The sequence below is a fragment of the Phocoena sinus genome, chromosome 13 (assembly GCF_008692025.1).
Source record: "Phocoena sinus isolate mPhoSin1 chromosome 13, mPhoSin1.pri, whole genome shotgun sequence".
In the NCBI taxonomy this organism is placed as follows: Eukaryota; Metazoa; Chordata; class Mammalia; order Artiodactyla; family Phocoenidae; genus Phocoena; species Phocoena sinus.
In genome coordinates, this window is record NC_045775.1 from 10423188 (window position 1) to 10437791 (window position 14604).

Genomic DNA, 14604 nt, shown 5'->3' on the forward strand with positions numbered 1-14604 from the left:
GAACATGCTTGCCTACACATGGAAATATTTGGCTGTGCATTTCCTCTGATCTAACCACAAGTTGGCTTGGCCCTGAGAATTCCCCTTCCCATGTATCTCTAACAAAGGACCACTAGTCAGTATCCTTCCCTCACCCTGTATTGCTCCAGACCTTTCCATCTTTATGTGAAGCCCTGTCATCATTGGAAATCATACATTTACCTCCACACAGGTCCCATGAAATAACAATTGAAGTTTTTTGCTTTTAACTGGAGACTCACACTGATGATTATCACTGTTTTACCAAAAAGCTCAGATTAACAATTCAATATCTCTTTGTCAACACAAATACAAAGGAATAGAATCATCACATAAATAATGAAGTTTGCTTGGCAAAACTTTAAAAACAAATTCTTAAAGGAACAATTTAACAAAAAAGGTTCCTAGTGGTTTAAAGTTGGAAACCAGAAACTTCAATTGCAGCATATTTACTTCCTCCAAGACCCCCTACGCAGAATGCTTGAACATTAGAAGGGCTGCCAGGAAGTTTGGTCAGGAGTCAAGCAGGCAGCCAAGCTGTGATGCTAGGCCGGGAAAGATATCAATCAGGTCAAACCCACCCGGCTGGTTTATGACTTCTTGGAAACCTCCAAGTTTGATACACACTAGCCCTCAGCTACAACCATCCCACTCTTCCTTGCCTGTAAATTTGAGAGTTATTTGGTGAAACTGTAGCACTTATTTAGAAACTGTAACACTTATTTAAAGTAACTCAGTCACTTTACAGATGAGGAATTTGATGCATGAGGAGGAATGACTTGTTCAATGTCACAGAGTCAGGAGAGGAACTAAAACTCAAAGTCACTTGTTATCTCACTTGTTCCTGTTATGCAACATGACAATGGGGTGAAACAGACATTTTAAAAATACTGCCAGGGAAGAAACCAAAATGAATTTAATAATTAAAGAATGATAAATAATATAAAATATATAGAGATAGATATCACATAAAATGCATATTGATACATAAAATAATATATAAATAACAGTAAATTGACTAAAAACAGATTCATTGCAAAGATAAATAAAATACCTGGGGCTGAGACTATCTAGTAAGAAATGTTGGTTTCCTGTTTGTGTTTACTTACTGTATAAGATGAGCACCTACAAATACTAAGCCTTCACAACAGGGGATCATCCACATTAAATCTACATGTCCGATTGTTTAATCATTCTGAATAATTGAATCCACTGATTTTCTTGTGAATATTTTTTTGAAATGCCTAGTTGTTTATTGTGCTATTGATATAGTCAGAGTTCTTAACGTATACTTCAGTTAGGCATATCAAGATGTTAGATGAAGATCTAGAACTTAGGAAAGCATATATATATATATATATATATATATATATATATATATATATATATATTTTTTTTTTTTTTAAACAATCATCCTGGTCTCAAACAGCTCTCAGTCAGGTGTGGGAGAGACACTAAACACATCATTCCAGGATAAGGCCATCATTCCTGGGAGGGTGTTGTGTATAGGACATCTGGTTGTGCATGTGAGAACAGATGACATCAAGGTGGAAAAAAAGGAAAAAGGAATTTAATTACAACCTGCCTTTCAAGGTTCCAAAATGTAAATACTATGAAGTATATCTTTCCCGGAGCACCCGGAAAGGGAGAAAAGGCTCACAGGTGTGTCATATCGTGGGATCACCAGGGTGGAATTCAGGAAGGAGAGGACTTCAATTAACGTTCTGATTCGCTTTCCCAGCCTTTTGGGAAGAGTGGGAGTGATGAGCTGACCGCGTTTGTGTGTCTGTGAGGGGGATACGAGCTCTGTTGTTGGCAGTTGCAACGTGGAGGTTGAATCAGGACATGCAGTAACTTTGTGCTCATGAGCTCCCAGCAGCCTGACAAAGTGGGAAGAACAGGGGATTTAGAGCCAAGAAAAGTTCTACTAAAATAGTAGTCTTTTGACGTGAAGCTCATTATCATACTTGCCCAAGCTTCAGTTTCTTCATCTTTAAAGTAAGGAGAGTCATAGCCACTGTGCAGGATTTCCAGAGGATAAAAACAAATGGGATCATATATGAAAAGCATCTGGCACTTAAGGGGGCCACTCATTCTCCTGCCCTCTTCTCTCACTGCTGGGTCCATTAAAGGACCTCCCCAGCCGGACACCCTATTCCCTGTCCCTGTATCACCCAGAACATCCTGTTCACCACAGCCAGTGCCCCTCAGCCCATACTTTCGTACCTGCCACTACTCTGATTTAAAAAAAAAAGAAAAACGCTGCCTTTACCTGAAGAACCCAGTGTAAACTTTTATGAAAGCGCTCAAGGCCTTGCCTAACCTGCCTCTCCAACCCCTTTTCCAACCTCTCCAGTTCCTCCCGGACCTACATGGGGACGGGCATGCAGCAGCCTTGCCACCTAGAATGCCCTTGTTTTTCTCCTCTACCCCTTCAATTCCTACAGATTTCCTTAAAGTTCAGCCTATACACTCACTGCCTTCTCGAACATTCCCAGGTAATTTTGGCCCATAGTCGTAGCACCCTCTTTGGAAATATGGCATGTATTAGCCATGCCATTAATTTAGCAGGTTCTCTTTTATAGCCAAATAATTCTCAGTTCTTTAATGTGTTAAGCCTTTATGGTAGATGCCTTAAGTACTTCTGGATTGTTCCACATGTGAGGTCTCTTCTCCCCAATTAGACGACACGTTTCTCAAGGGCAGGATAATGCCAGTTATCACATATGTTTAATATTATCCACAGGATGTATGAAGTGGCGTGGTCTAGAGAGAAGATAAAACAGTATTTTCTTTGAAACAGGAGGCACTTAGGTTTTGAGTACACTGGTTATATTTAATTAAAATGATTAATATAAATAAATAAAAGCATGAATTTTCTCACCTCCAACTTCTTGGGGATAAAATACATAGGTCAACCCTAACAGATACAAATCTCTTATCTGCTGGTTCCTTAGTCACCACCTTCCATTCCAGATGAATGTGCATAGCCTGAGATGGAAAGGAAAAAACCCAGGTGGCAATTTTGTAAAGTTTTGACAAGCAGTTGTGCTCCACCACCCTTGTCAGTTCCCAGCACAGCATGAGGTCACCTAAGCAATGGACTTGAAACACAATTGAAACAAACAAGAGTAGATGGTGAATTTCTAGCCTGACTGCTCCTAAACCTATTCTTTCTTGGCCTCCCTTTGAAGTTCGGCAAAAATAAGGCTGATGAAGGGATTCTTTCATGTTCCCCAGGCCTCATGAAACCTATCATAACACCTCCCACATTCTGTACCTTTTCAGAATCCGGCTAAGGAAAGCAAACACACACGCATGCCCCCTACAGTCCTCCATCACTGTGTGGGCCTTTCATTGCACAGCCCTCTTGAAAGTGTTATTTGTGAAGCTTAAAATATGTAAGCTTTCAGGGGGAGGAGACAAGTGCTCTGGAGAAAATAACACACCAGGATAAACCACATCACGTGGTTTCTTCTGGGACACATTTTGTTCTGGGAAAACGTCCTAATAGACTCGGAGTTCAGTGTTACTGCATATCACAGCACTGTGCCTGGGAAAATACAATGATATCTTGTATGATGATATTGTAGTGAAATACTAGTTCTTCAGTACCATAAGCAGCAGACTGATGTGCAACATCTATTAAAAATAGTGAGCAATGACTATCTAATGTATCGAACAGCTCTGTGTACAGGATTGTTTTTAGGGAGGGGAGGCAGATTTCATAAACGAAGGTGTGATACAAATTTTTTATTTTTTTTATTTTTTAACATCTTTATTGGAGTATAATTGCTTTACAGTGGTGTGTTAGCTTCTGCTTTAAAACAAAATGAATCAGCTATATATATATACATATGTTCCCATATCTCTTCCCTCTTCCGTCTACCTCCCTCCCACCCTCCCTATGCCACCCCTCCAGGCGGTCACAAAGCACTGAGCTGATCTCCCTGTGCTATGCGGCTGCTTCCCACTAGCTATCTACCTTACGTTTGGTAGTGTATACATGTCCATGCCTCTCTCTCGCTTTGTCACAGCTCACCCTTCCCCCTCCCCATATCCTCAAGTCCGTTCTCCAGTAGGTCTGTATCTTTATTCCTGTCTTACCCCTAGGTTCTTCATGACATTTTTTTTCTTAGATTCCATATATATGTGTTAGCATGCGGTATTTGTCTTTCTCTTTCTGACTTACTTCACTCTGTATGACAGACTCTAGGTCTATCCATCTCATTACAAATAGCTCAATTTCGTTTCTTTTTATGGCTGAGTAATATTCCATTGTATATATGTGCCACATCTTTTTCCATTCATCTGATGATGGACACTTAGGTTGTTTCCATCTCTGGGCTATTGTAAATAGAGCTGCAATGAACATTTTGGTACATGACTCTTTTTGAATTTTGGTTTTCTCAGGGTATATGCCCAGTAGTGGGATTGCTGGGTCATATGGTAGTTCTATTTGTAGTTTTTTAAGGAACCTCCATACTGTTCTCCACAGTGGCTGAACCAATTCAAATTCCCACCAGCAGTGCAAGAGGGTTCCCTTTTCTCCACACCCTCTCCAGCATTTATTGTTTCTAGATTTTTTGATGATGGCCATTCTGACTGGTGTGAGATGATATCTCATGGTAGTTTTGATTTGCATTTCTCTAATGATTAGTGATGTTGAGCATTCTTTCATGTGTTTGTTGGCAGTCTGTATATCTTCTTTGGAGAAATGTCTATTTAGGTCTTCTGCCCATTTTTGGATTGGGTTGTTTGTTTTTTTGTTATTAAGCTGCATGAGCTGCTTATAAATTTTGGAGATTAATCCTTTGTCAGTTACTTCATTTGCAAATATTTTCTCCCATTCTGAGGGTTGTCTTTTCGTCTTGTTTATGGTTTCCTTTGCTGTGCTAAAGCTTTGAAGTTTCATTAGGTCCCATTTGTTTATTTTTGTTTTTATTTCCATTTCTCTAGGAGGTGGGTCAAAAAGGATCTTGCTGTGATTTATGTCATAGACTGTTCTGCCTATGTTTTCCTCCAAGAGTTTGATAATTTCTGGCCTTACATATAGGTCTTTGATCCATTTTGAGCTTATTTTTGTGTATGGTGTTAGGGAGTGATCAAACCTCATACTTCTACATGTACCTGTCCAGTTTTCCCAGCACCACTTATTGAAGAGGCTGTCCTTTCTCCACTGTACATTACTGCCTCCTTTATCAAAGATAAGGTGACCATATGTGCGTGGGTTTATCTCTGGGCTTTCTATCCTTTTCCATTGATCTATCTTTCTGTTTTTGTGCCAGTACCATACTGTCTTGATTACTGTAGCTTTGTAATATAGTCTGAAGTCAGGGAGCCTGGTTCCTCCAGTTCCATTTTTCTTTCTCAAGATTGCTTTAGCTATTTGGGGTCTTTTGTGTTTCCATACAAATTGTGAAATGTTTTCTAGTACTGTGAAAAATGCCAGTGGTAGTTTGATAGGGATTGCACTGAATCTGTAGATTGCTTTGGGTAGTAGAGTCATTTACACAATGTTGATTCTTCCAATCCAAGAACATGGTATATCTCTCCATCTATTTGTATCATCTTTAATTTCTTTCATCAGTTTGATAATTTTCTGCATACAGGTCTTTTGTCTCCTTAAGTAGGTTTATTCCTAGATATTTTATTCTTTTTGTTGCAATGGTAAATAGGAGTGTTTTCTTAATTTCACTTTCAGATTTTTCATCATTAGTGTATAGGAATGCCAGAGATTTCTGTGCATTAATTTTGTATCCTGCTACTTTAGCTCTAGTAGTTTTCTGGTAGAGTCTTCAGGATTCTCTATGTATAGTATCATGTCATCTGCAAACAGTGACAGCTTTACTTCTTCTTTTCCAATTTGGATTCCTTTTATTTCCTTTTCTTCTCTGATCGCTGTGGCTAAAACGTCCAAAACTATGTTGAATAAGAGTGGTGAGAGTGGGCAACCTTGTCTTGTTCCTGATTTAAGTGGAAATGCTTTCAGTTTTTCACCATTGAGGATGATGTTGTCTGTGGGTTTGTCATATATGGCCTTTATTATGTTGAGGAAAGTTCCCTCTATGCCTACTTTCTGCAGAGTTTTTATCATAAATGGGTGTTGAATTTTGTCAAAAGCTTTCTCTGCATCTATTGAGATGATCATATGGTTTTTCTCCTTCAATTTGTTAATATGGTTTATCACACTGATAGATTTGCGTATATTGAAGAATCCTTGCATTCCTGGAATAAACCCCACTTGATCATGTTGTATGATCCATTTAATGTGCTGTTGGATTCTGTTTGCTAGTATTTTGTTGAGGATTTTTGCATCTGTGTTCATCAGTGATATTGGCCTGTAGTTTTCTTCCTTTGTGACATCCTTGTCTGGTTTTGGTATCAGGGTGATGGTGGCCTCATAGAATGAGTTTGGGAGTGTTCCTCCCTCTGCTATATTTTGGAAGAGTTTGAGAAGGATAGGTGTTAGCTCTTCTCAAAATGTTTGATAGAATTCGCCTGTGAAGCCATCTGGTCCTGGGCTTTTGTTTGTTGTAAGATTTTTTTATCACAGTTTCAATTGCAGTGCTTGTGATTGGTCTCTTCATATTTTCTATTTCTTCCTGATTCCGTCTTGGCAGGTTGTACATTTCTAAGAATGTGTCCATTTCTTCCAGGTTGTCCATTTTATTGGCATAGAGTTGCTTGTAGTAATCTCGCATGATCTTTTGTATTTCTGCAGTGTCAGTTGTTACTTCTTTTTCATTTCTAATTCTATTGATTTGAGTCTTCTTCCTTTTTTTCTTGATGAGTCTGGCTAATGGTTTATCAATTTTGTTCATCTTCTCAGAGAACCAGCTTTTAGTTTTATTGATCTTTGCTATCGTTTCCTTCATTTCTTTTTCATTTATTTCTGATCTGATTTTGATGATTTCTTTCCTTTGCTAACTTTGGGGGTTTTTTGTTCTTCTTTCTCTAATTGCTTTAGGTGCAAGTTTAGGTTGTTTATTCGAGATGCTTCTTGTCTCTTGAGGTAGGATTGTAGGATTGTATTGCTATAAACGTCCCTCTTAGAACTGCTTTTGCTGCATCCCATAGATTTTGGGTCATCGTGTCTCCATTGTCATTTGTTTCTAGGTATTTTTTGATTTCCTCTTTGATTTCGGCAGTGATCACTTCGTTATTAAGTAGTGTATTGTTTAGCTTCCATGTGTTTGTATTTTTTACAGTTCTTTTTCTGTCATTGATATCTAGTCTCATAGCGTTGTGGTTGGAAAAGATACTTGATACAATTTTCTTAAATTTACCAAAGCTTGATTTGTGACCCAAGATATGATCTATCCTGGAGAATGTTCCATGAGCACTTGAGAAAAATGTGCATTCTGTTGTTTTTGGATGGAGTGTCCTAGAAATATCAATTAAGTCCAACTTGTTTAATGTATCATTTAAAGCTTGTGTTTCCTTATTTATTTTCATTTTGGATGATCTGTCCATGGGTGAAAGTGGGGTGTAAAAGTCCCCTACTATGAATGTGTTACTGTCGATCTCCCCTTTTATGGCTGTTAGTATTTGCCTTATGTATTGAGGTGCTCCTATGTTGGGTGCATAAATATTTACAATTGTGATGTCTTCTTTTTGGATCGATCCCTTTATCATTATGTCGTGTCCTTTTTTGTTGCTTCTAAGAGTCTTTATTTTAAAGTCTATTTTGTCTGATATGAGAATTGCTACTCCAGCTTTCTTTTGGTTTCCATTTGCATGAAATATCTGTTTCCATCCCCTTACTTTCAGTCTGTATGTGTCTCTAGATCTGAAGTGGGTCTCTTGTAGACAGCAAATATATGGGTCTTGTTTTTGTATCCATTCAGCCAATCTGTGTCTTTTGGTGGGAGCATTTAGTCCATTTACATTTAAGGTAATTATCGATATGTATGTTCCTATTCCCATTTTCCTAATTGTTTTGGGTTCGTTATTGTAGATCTTTTCCTTCTCTTGTGCTTCTTGCCTAGAGAAGTTCCTTTAGCAGTTGTTGTAGAGCTGGTTTGGTGGTGCTGAACTCTCTCAGCTTTTGCTTGTCTGTAAAGGTTTTCATTTCTCCATCAAATCTGAATGAGATCCTTGCTGGGTAGAGTAATCTTGGTTGTAGGTTCTTCTCCTTCATCACTTTAAATACATCCTGTCACTCCCTTCTGGCTTGCAGAGTTTCTGCTGAAAGATCAGCTGTTAACCTTATGGGGATTCCCTTGTGTGTTATTTGTTGTTTTACCCTTGCTGCTTTTAATATGTTTACTTTGTAATTTTTGAGTTTGATTAATATGTGTCTTGGTGTATTTCTCCTTGGATTTATCCTGTATGAGACTCTCTGTGCTTTCTGGACTTGATTAACTATTTCCTTTCCCATATTAGGGAAGTTTTCAACTATAATCTCTTCAAATATTTCCTCAGTCCCTTTCTTTTTCTCTTCTTCTTCTGGAACCCCTATAATTCGAATGTTGGTGCATTTAATATTGTCCCAGAGGTCTCTGAGACTTTCCTCAGTTCTTTTCATTCTTTTTTCTTTAGAGTATTTTTCATTTATTGTGTTGTTCATTGTTGTTTGTTTCATCTTTAGTTCTTCTAGGTCCTTGTTAAATGTTTCTTGTATTTTGTCCATTCTGTTTCCAAGATTTCGGATCATCCTTACTATCATTCTGAATTCTTTTTCAGGTAGACTGCCTACTTCCTCTTCATTTGTTAGGTCTGGTGGGTTTTTGCCTTGCTCCTTCATCTGCTGTGTGTTTTTCTGTCTTCTCATTTTGCTTATCTTACTGTGTTTGGGGTCTCCTTTTTGCAGGCCGCAGGTTCATAGTTCCTGTTGTTTTTGGTGTCTGTCCCCAGTGGCTAAGGTTGGTTCAGTGGGTTGTGTAGGCTTCCTGGTGGAGGGGACTAGTGCCTGTGTTCTGGTGGGCAGGTCCACAGCTGGTGGTGTTTTTGGGGTGTCTGTGGACTTTTTAGGCAGCCTCTCTGGTAATGGGTGGGGTTGTGTTCCTGTCTTGGCAGAGGATGTCCAGCACTGTAGCTTGCTGGTCCTTGAGTGAAGCTGGGTGCTGCTGTTGAGATGGAGATCTCTGGGAGATTTTTGCCATTTGATATTATGTGAAGCTGGGAGGTCTCTTGTGGACCAGTGTCCTGAAGTTGGCTCTCCCACCTCAGAGGCACAGCACTGACTCCTGGCTGCAGCACCAAGAGCCTTTCATCTACAAGGCTCAGCATAAAAGGGAAAAAAAGTAGAAAGAATTAGTAGAAGTAGAAAGAAAGAAAGGAGGGAGGGATGAAGGAAGGAAAGAAAGAAGATAAAGTTATTAAAATAAATTATTAAAAGAAAATAAAAACGGATGGATAGAACCCTAGGACAAATGGTGGAAGCAAAGCTAGATTGTGGAGCTTTAATCTGCTGCTCCTGAGGCTGCTGGGAGAGATTTCTCTCTTCTTTGTTCACACAGCTCCCAGGGCTCAGCTTTGGATTTGGCCCTGCCTCTGCATGTAGGTCACTGGAGGGCGTCTGTTCTTCGCTCAGACAGGACGGGGTTAAAGGAGCTGCTGATTCGGGGGCTCTGGTGCAGTCAGGCCGGAGGGAGGGGCACGGATGCAGGGCGAGCCTGCAGAGGCCGGCGTGACGTTGCACCAGCCTGAGGCACACCGTGCATTCTCCTGGGGGAGTTGTCCCTGGATCACGGGACCCTGGCAATGGCGGGCTGCACAGCCTCCCCGGAAACAGTGTGTGGATAGTGACTTGTGCTCTCACACAGGCTTCTTGGTGGTGGCAGTAGCAGCCTTAGTGTCTCATGCCCATCTCTGGGGTCTGCACTTTTAGCTGCGGCTCGTGCCTCTCTCTGGAGCTCCTTTAAGCTGCGCTCTTAATCCCCTCTCCTCGCGCACCAGGAAACAAAGAGGGAAGAAGAAAGGGCTTCCCTTGTGGTGCAGCGGTTGAGAGTCCACCTGCCAATGCAGGGGACATGGGTTCATACCCTGGTCCGGGAAGATCCCACATGCTGCGGAGCGGCTGGGCCTGTGAGCCATGGGCGCTGAGCCTGTGCTCCGCAACAGGAGAGGCCTGCATACCACAAAAAAAAAAGAGGGAAGAAAAAGTCTCTTGCCTCTTCAGCAGCTCCAGACCTTTTCTTGGACTCCCTCTTGGCTAGCCATGGCACACTAACCCCCTGCAGGCTGTGTTCACGCTGCCAACCCCACCCGCCCCAGCGGGGGAGCAGACAAGCCTCTCAGGCTGGTGAGTGCTGATCCTCTGTGTGGGAATCTCTCAGCTTTGCCCCCGCACCCTTGTTGCTCTGCTCTCCTCCACAGCTTCCCCCTCCGCAGTCTCCGCCCACAAAGGGGCTTCCTACTGTGTAGAAACGTTTCCTCCTTCACAGCTCCCTCCCACTGGTGGCGGGCTGCACAGGCTCCCCGGAAGTGGGGTGTGGATAGTGACCTGTGCTCGCACACAGCCTTCTTGGTGGCGGCAGCAGCAGCCTTAGCGTCTCGCGCCCGTCTCTGGAGCTCCTTTAAGCAGCGCTCTTAATCCCCTCTCTTCGCGCACCAGGAAACAAGGAGGCAAAGAAAAGTCTCTTGCCTCTTCAGCAGGTCCAGACCTTTTCCTGGACTCCCTCCCGGCCAGCCGTGGTGCACTAACCCCTGCAGGCTGTGTTCACGCCTCTCCCGGGCGCTCCGACCTAAGCCCGAGCCTCAGCTCCCAGCCCTGCCTGCCCCGGAGGCTGAGCAGACAAGCCTCGTGCTGGTGAGTGCCGGTCAGCCCAGATCCTCTGTGCGGCTTTGCCCTCCGTACCCCTGTTGCTGCGCTCTCCTCCGCGGCTTTGAAGCTCCCCCTCCGCAGTCTCTGCCCGCGAAGGGGCTTATAGTGTGTGTAAACCTTTCTTCCTCCACGGCTCCCTCCCACTGTTGCAGGTACAGTCCCTATCCTTTTGTCTCTGTTTATTCTTTTTTCTTTTGCCCTACCCACGTACGTGGGGGGTTTCTTGCCTTGTGGGAAGTCTTCTGCCAGTGTTCAGGAGGTGCTCTGTAGGAGTTGTTCCATGTGTTGATGTATTTCTGGTGTATCTGTGGGGAGGAAGGTGATCTCTGCGTCTTACTTCCCGGAAGCCTCCAACCGAAGTCTTCGTGATAGAAATTTTTGCCAGCTGCTTTTTTATTCCAAAATGAAAAATAGAGGTGCAGCTCGCTGGGGAGACAGTACAATACAGTGTACAAAGCACAGTCTTGGGTCACAAAGACCTAAACCGTTGTAAAGGCACCATGATTTTGTGTGTTCTACACCTGTGGGTGAGTCAGTACAACTTCTTTGTAGTTTACTTTCCTGGTTTTACACATAGGTGTAATAACTCCTGCATATGATTTTTCTCTTTTTATGGTCAGTATAATAATGTACAGCTTCTGAAATACGCTAAACAAACAATAATGGTCATTATGGTTCTTGTCATTATCATGATGAAGGATCAACAGATGTTGTGCAGCATCTGACAGAAGTGCTGCCCCAACATCTTTCTCACCAGCATCAAATCACCTACCCTTCCACACAAGGGAGAGCAAGACCATGCCAGGCCCCTAGCATTCTCATGACTACTGAAGGCACTCTGACTTTCCCTGAAGTCAATGTAAAGAATGAGAAACATATAAGCTGTTAGGATTTATGGGCTACGAGCATTCATGATCTCCTCAAGAAAATCCATTTCTTTACTTTAAACTACCAATACAGTGCCCCAAAACTTTAGAGTCCTATCCATCAGAAATTCAAAATTTTTTCCTTCAATTACTGCTATAACAAATTGCTGACTTAGCGGTAACACAAATTTATCATCCAACACTTCTGTCAGCCATCTGACACAGGTCTCAAAAAGTGTGTGTAGGGCTACATTCCTCCTAGAGGTTCTAGGGTTAAATCCATTTTCTTGCATTTTTAATTCTCTAGAAGTCACCCACCTCCCTTGGCTCATGACTCCCTTCCTCCACCTTCAAAACCAGCAACATTACATCTCTCTGACCCCCTCTTTGCCTCCCTCTTCCTCTCTTAAGAACCCTTGTGATTATGTTGAGCTCACCTGGGGGATCCAGGATAAGCACTGTTTATCTGCTACCTACCTTAATTTCCCTTTGCCATGTAACCTACCGTATTCACAGGTTCTGAGTATTAGGATATGGGCATTTTGGGGCTAGCCATTATTCTGCCTAACTCAGTTTGCCTTTAGATCTTTTTCCAAGGAAAGAAACAACTGCAAAGAACCAAGAAACATGTAACAAAATAGCAACAAGTACATACCTATCAATAATCATCACTTTAAAAGTAAATGGACTAAATGCTCCAGTCAAAAGATAGGGTGGCTGAATGGTTAAAAAAAAAGACCCATACAAATTCTGTCTACAAGAGCCTCACTTCAGAGCTAAAGATACACACAGATTAAAGGTGAGCAGTAGCTTTCCATGCAAATGGAAGTAAAAGGAAAGTTGGGGTAGCAATATTCATATCAGTAGACTTTAAAACCGAGTCTATAACAAAAGACAAAGAAGGGCATTATATATCATTTATCATTACATATAATGATAAAAGAGTCAATCCGAGAAGAGAATATAACATTCTCAAACATACAACCTAATACAGGAACACCTAAATATATAAAGCAAATATTAACAGACATAAAGGGAGAAATTGTAATACTCCACTTACATCAATGGATAGATCATCCAGACATAAAATCAATAAGGAAACAGTGGCCTTAAATGACACATTAGGCCAGATGGACTTAATAGATATAGAACATCCATCCAAAACCAACAGAACCAACAGAATACACATTCTTTCAAGCACACATGGAACTTTCTCCAAGATAGATCACCATGCTAGGCCACAAAACAGGTCTCAGTAAATTTAAGAAGACTGAAATCGTATCAAGCAACTTTACTGACCACAACAGTAAGAAACTAGAAATCAACTCTAGGAAGAAAACTGGAAAAAAACACAAACACACGGAGACTAAACACCATGCTACCACAAAAGTAATGGGACAATGAAGAAATCAAAGAGGATATCAAAACAATACCTTGAGATGAATGAAAATAGAAATACAACTTTCCGAAATCTGTGGGACACAGCAAAAGTAGTCCTAAGAAGGAAGTTCATAGCAATACAGGCCTACCTAACGAAGCAAGAGAAGTCTCAAATGAAAAGCCTAACTTTCAACCTAAAGGAATTCGAGACAAAAATTAGCAGAAGGAAGGAAATAATAAAGATCAGAGCAGAAATAAATAAAATAGAGACCAAAAAACAATAGAAAAGATCAATGAAATTAAGAGCTGGTTTGTTGAAAAGATAAACAAAATCGATAAATCTTTAGCCAGACTCATCAAGAAAAAAAAGAGAGGGGGCCCAAACAAGTATAATTAAAATGAAAGAGGAAAAGTTACAATCAATACGACATAAATACAAACAATGATAATACTATGAACAGATGTACGTCAACAAATTGGAAAACCTAGATGAAATGGATAAATAACTAGAAATATATAATCATCCAAGACCAAATTAGGAAGAAGTAGTAAATCTGAACAGACTAATCACTAGTAATGAAACTGACTCACTAATCAAAAAACTGCCAACAAGCAATAGTTCAGGACCAAACGGCTTCCAAACTATGTCAAAAAAATGAAGAGGAGGGAACACTTTCAAACTCATTCTACAAGGCCAGCATGACCCCGATACTAAAAGCAGACAAAGACACCACAAAAAATGAAAATTACAGGCAAATATCCCCAACGAACCTAGATGCAAAAATCCTCAACAAAATATTAGCAAACTGAATTCTACAATATATTAAAAAGATCATACATTATTGTCAAGTGGAATTTATCTCAGGGATGCAAGGGATGGGTCAATATCTACAAATTAATCAACATGCTACACTACATTAACAAAGGATAGAAATTACATGATCATCTCAGTAGACGTAGAAAAAGCATCTGACAAAATTCAACATCATTTCATGATACAAGTTCTCAACAAAGTTAGTAGAGATGGAAAATATCTCCACATAATAAAGGCCATTTATGACACACTCTAGCTAATATTTATTGGAAGTTGTAGCCACAACAGACAACACAAAAGAATAAAAGGCATCCAAACTGGAAGGCTAGAAGTAAAACTGCCACTATTGGACGATGATATGATACTATATACAGAAAGAGTCTACCTAAAGACTTCATAAAAAAACTGTTAGAATAAATGAATTCAGTAAATTTGTAGGATAAAAAGTTAATGTACAGAAATTTGTTGCATTTTTATACACTGAAAATGAACTATCAGAAAGCAAAATCAAGAAAACAGTCCCATTTAAAATCAAATCGGAAAGAATAAAACACTTAGAAATAAACTTAACCAAGGAGGGGAAAGACCTATAGGCTGAAAATTAAGACACTGATGAAGACAGCACAAATAGATGGAAAGATATACCATGCTCATGGATCACATGAATTAATAGTGCTACAATGTCCATACTACCCAAAGCAGTCTACAAATTCCATGTACTCACTATGAAAATACCCTTGGCATTTTTGACAGAA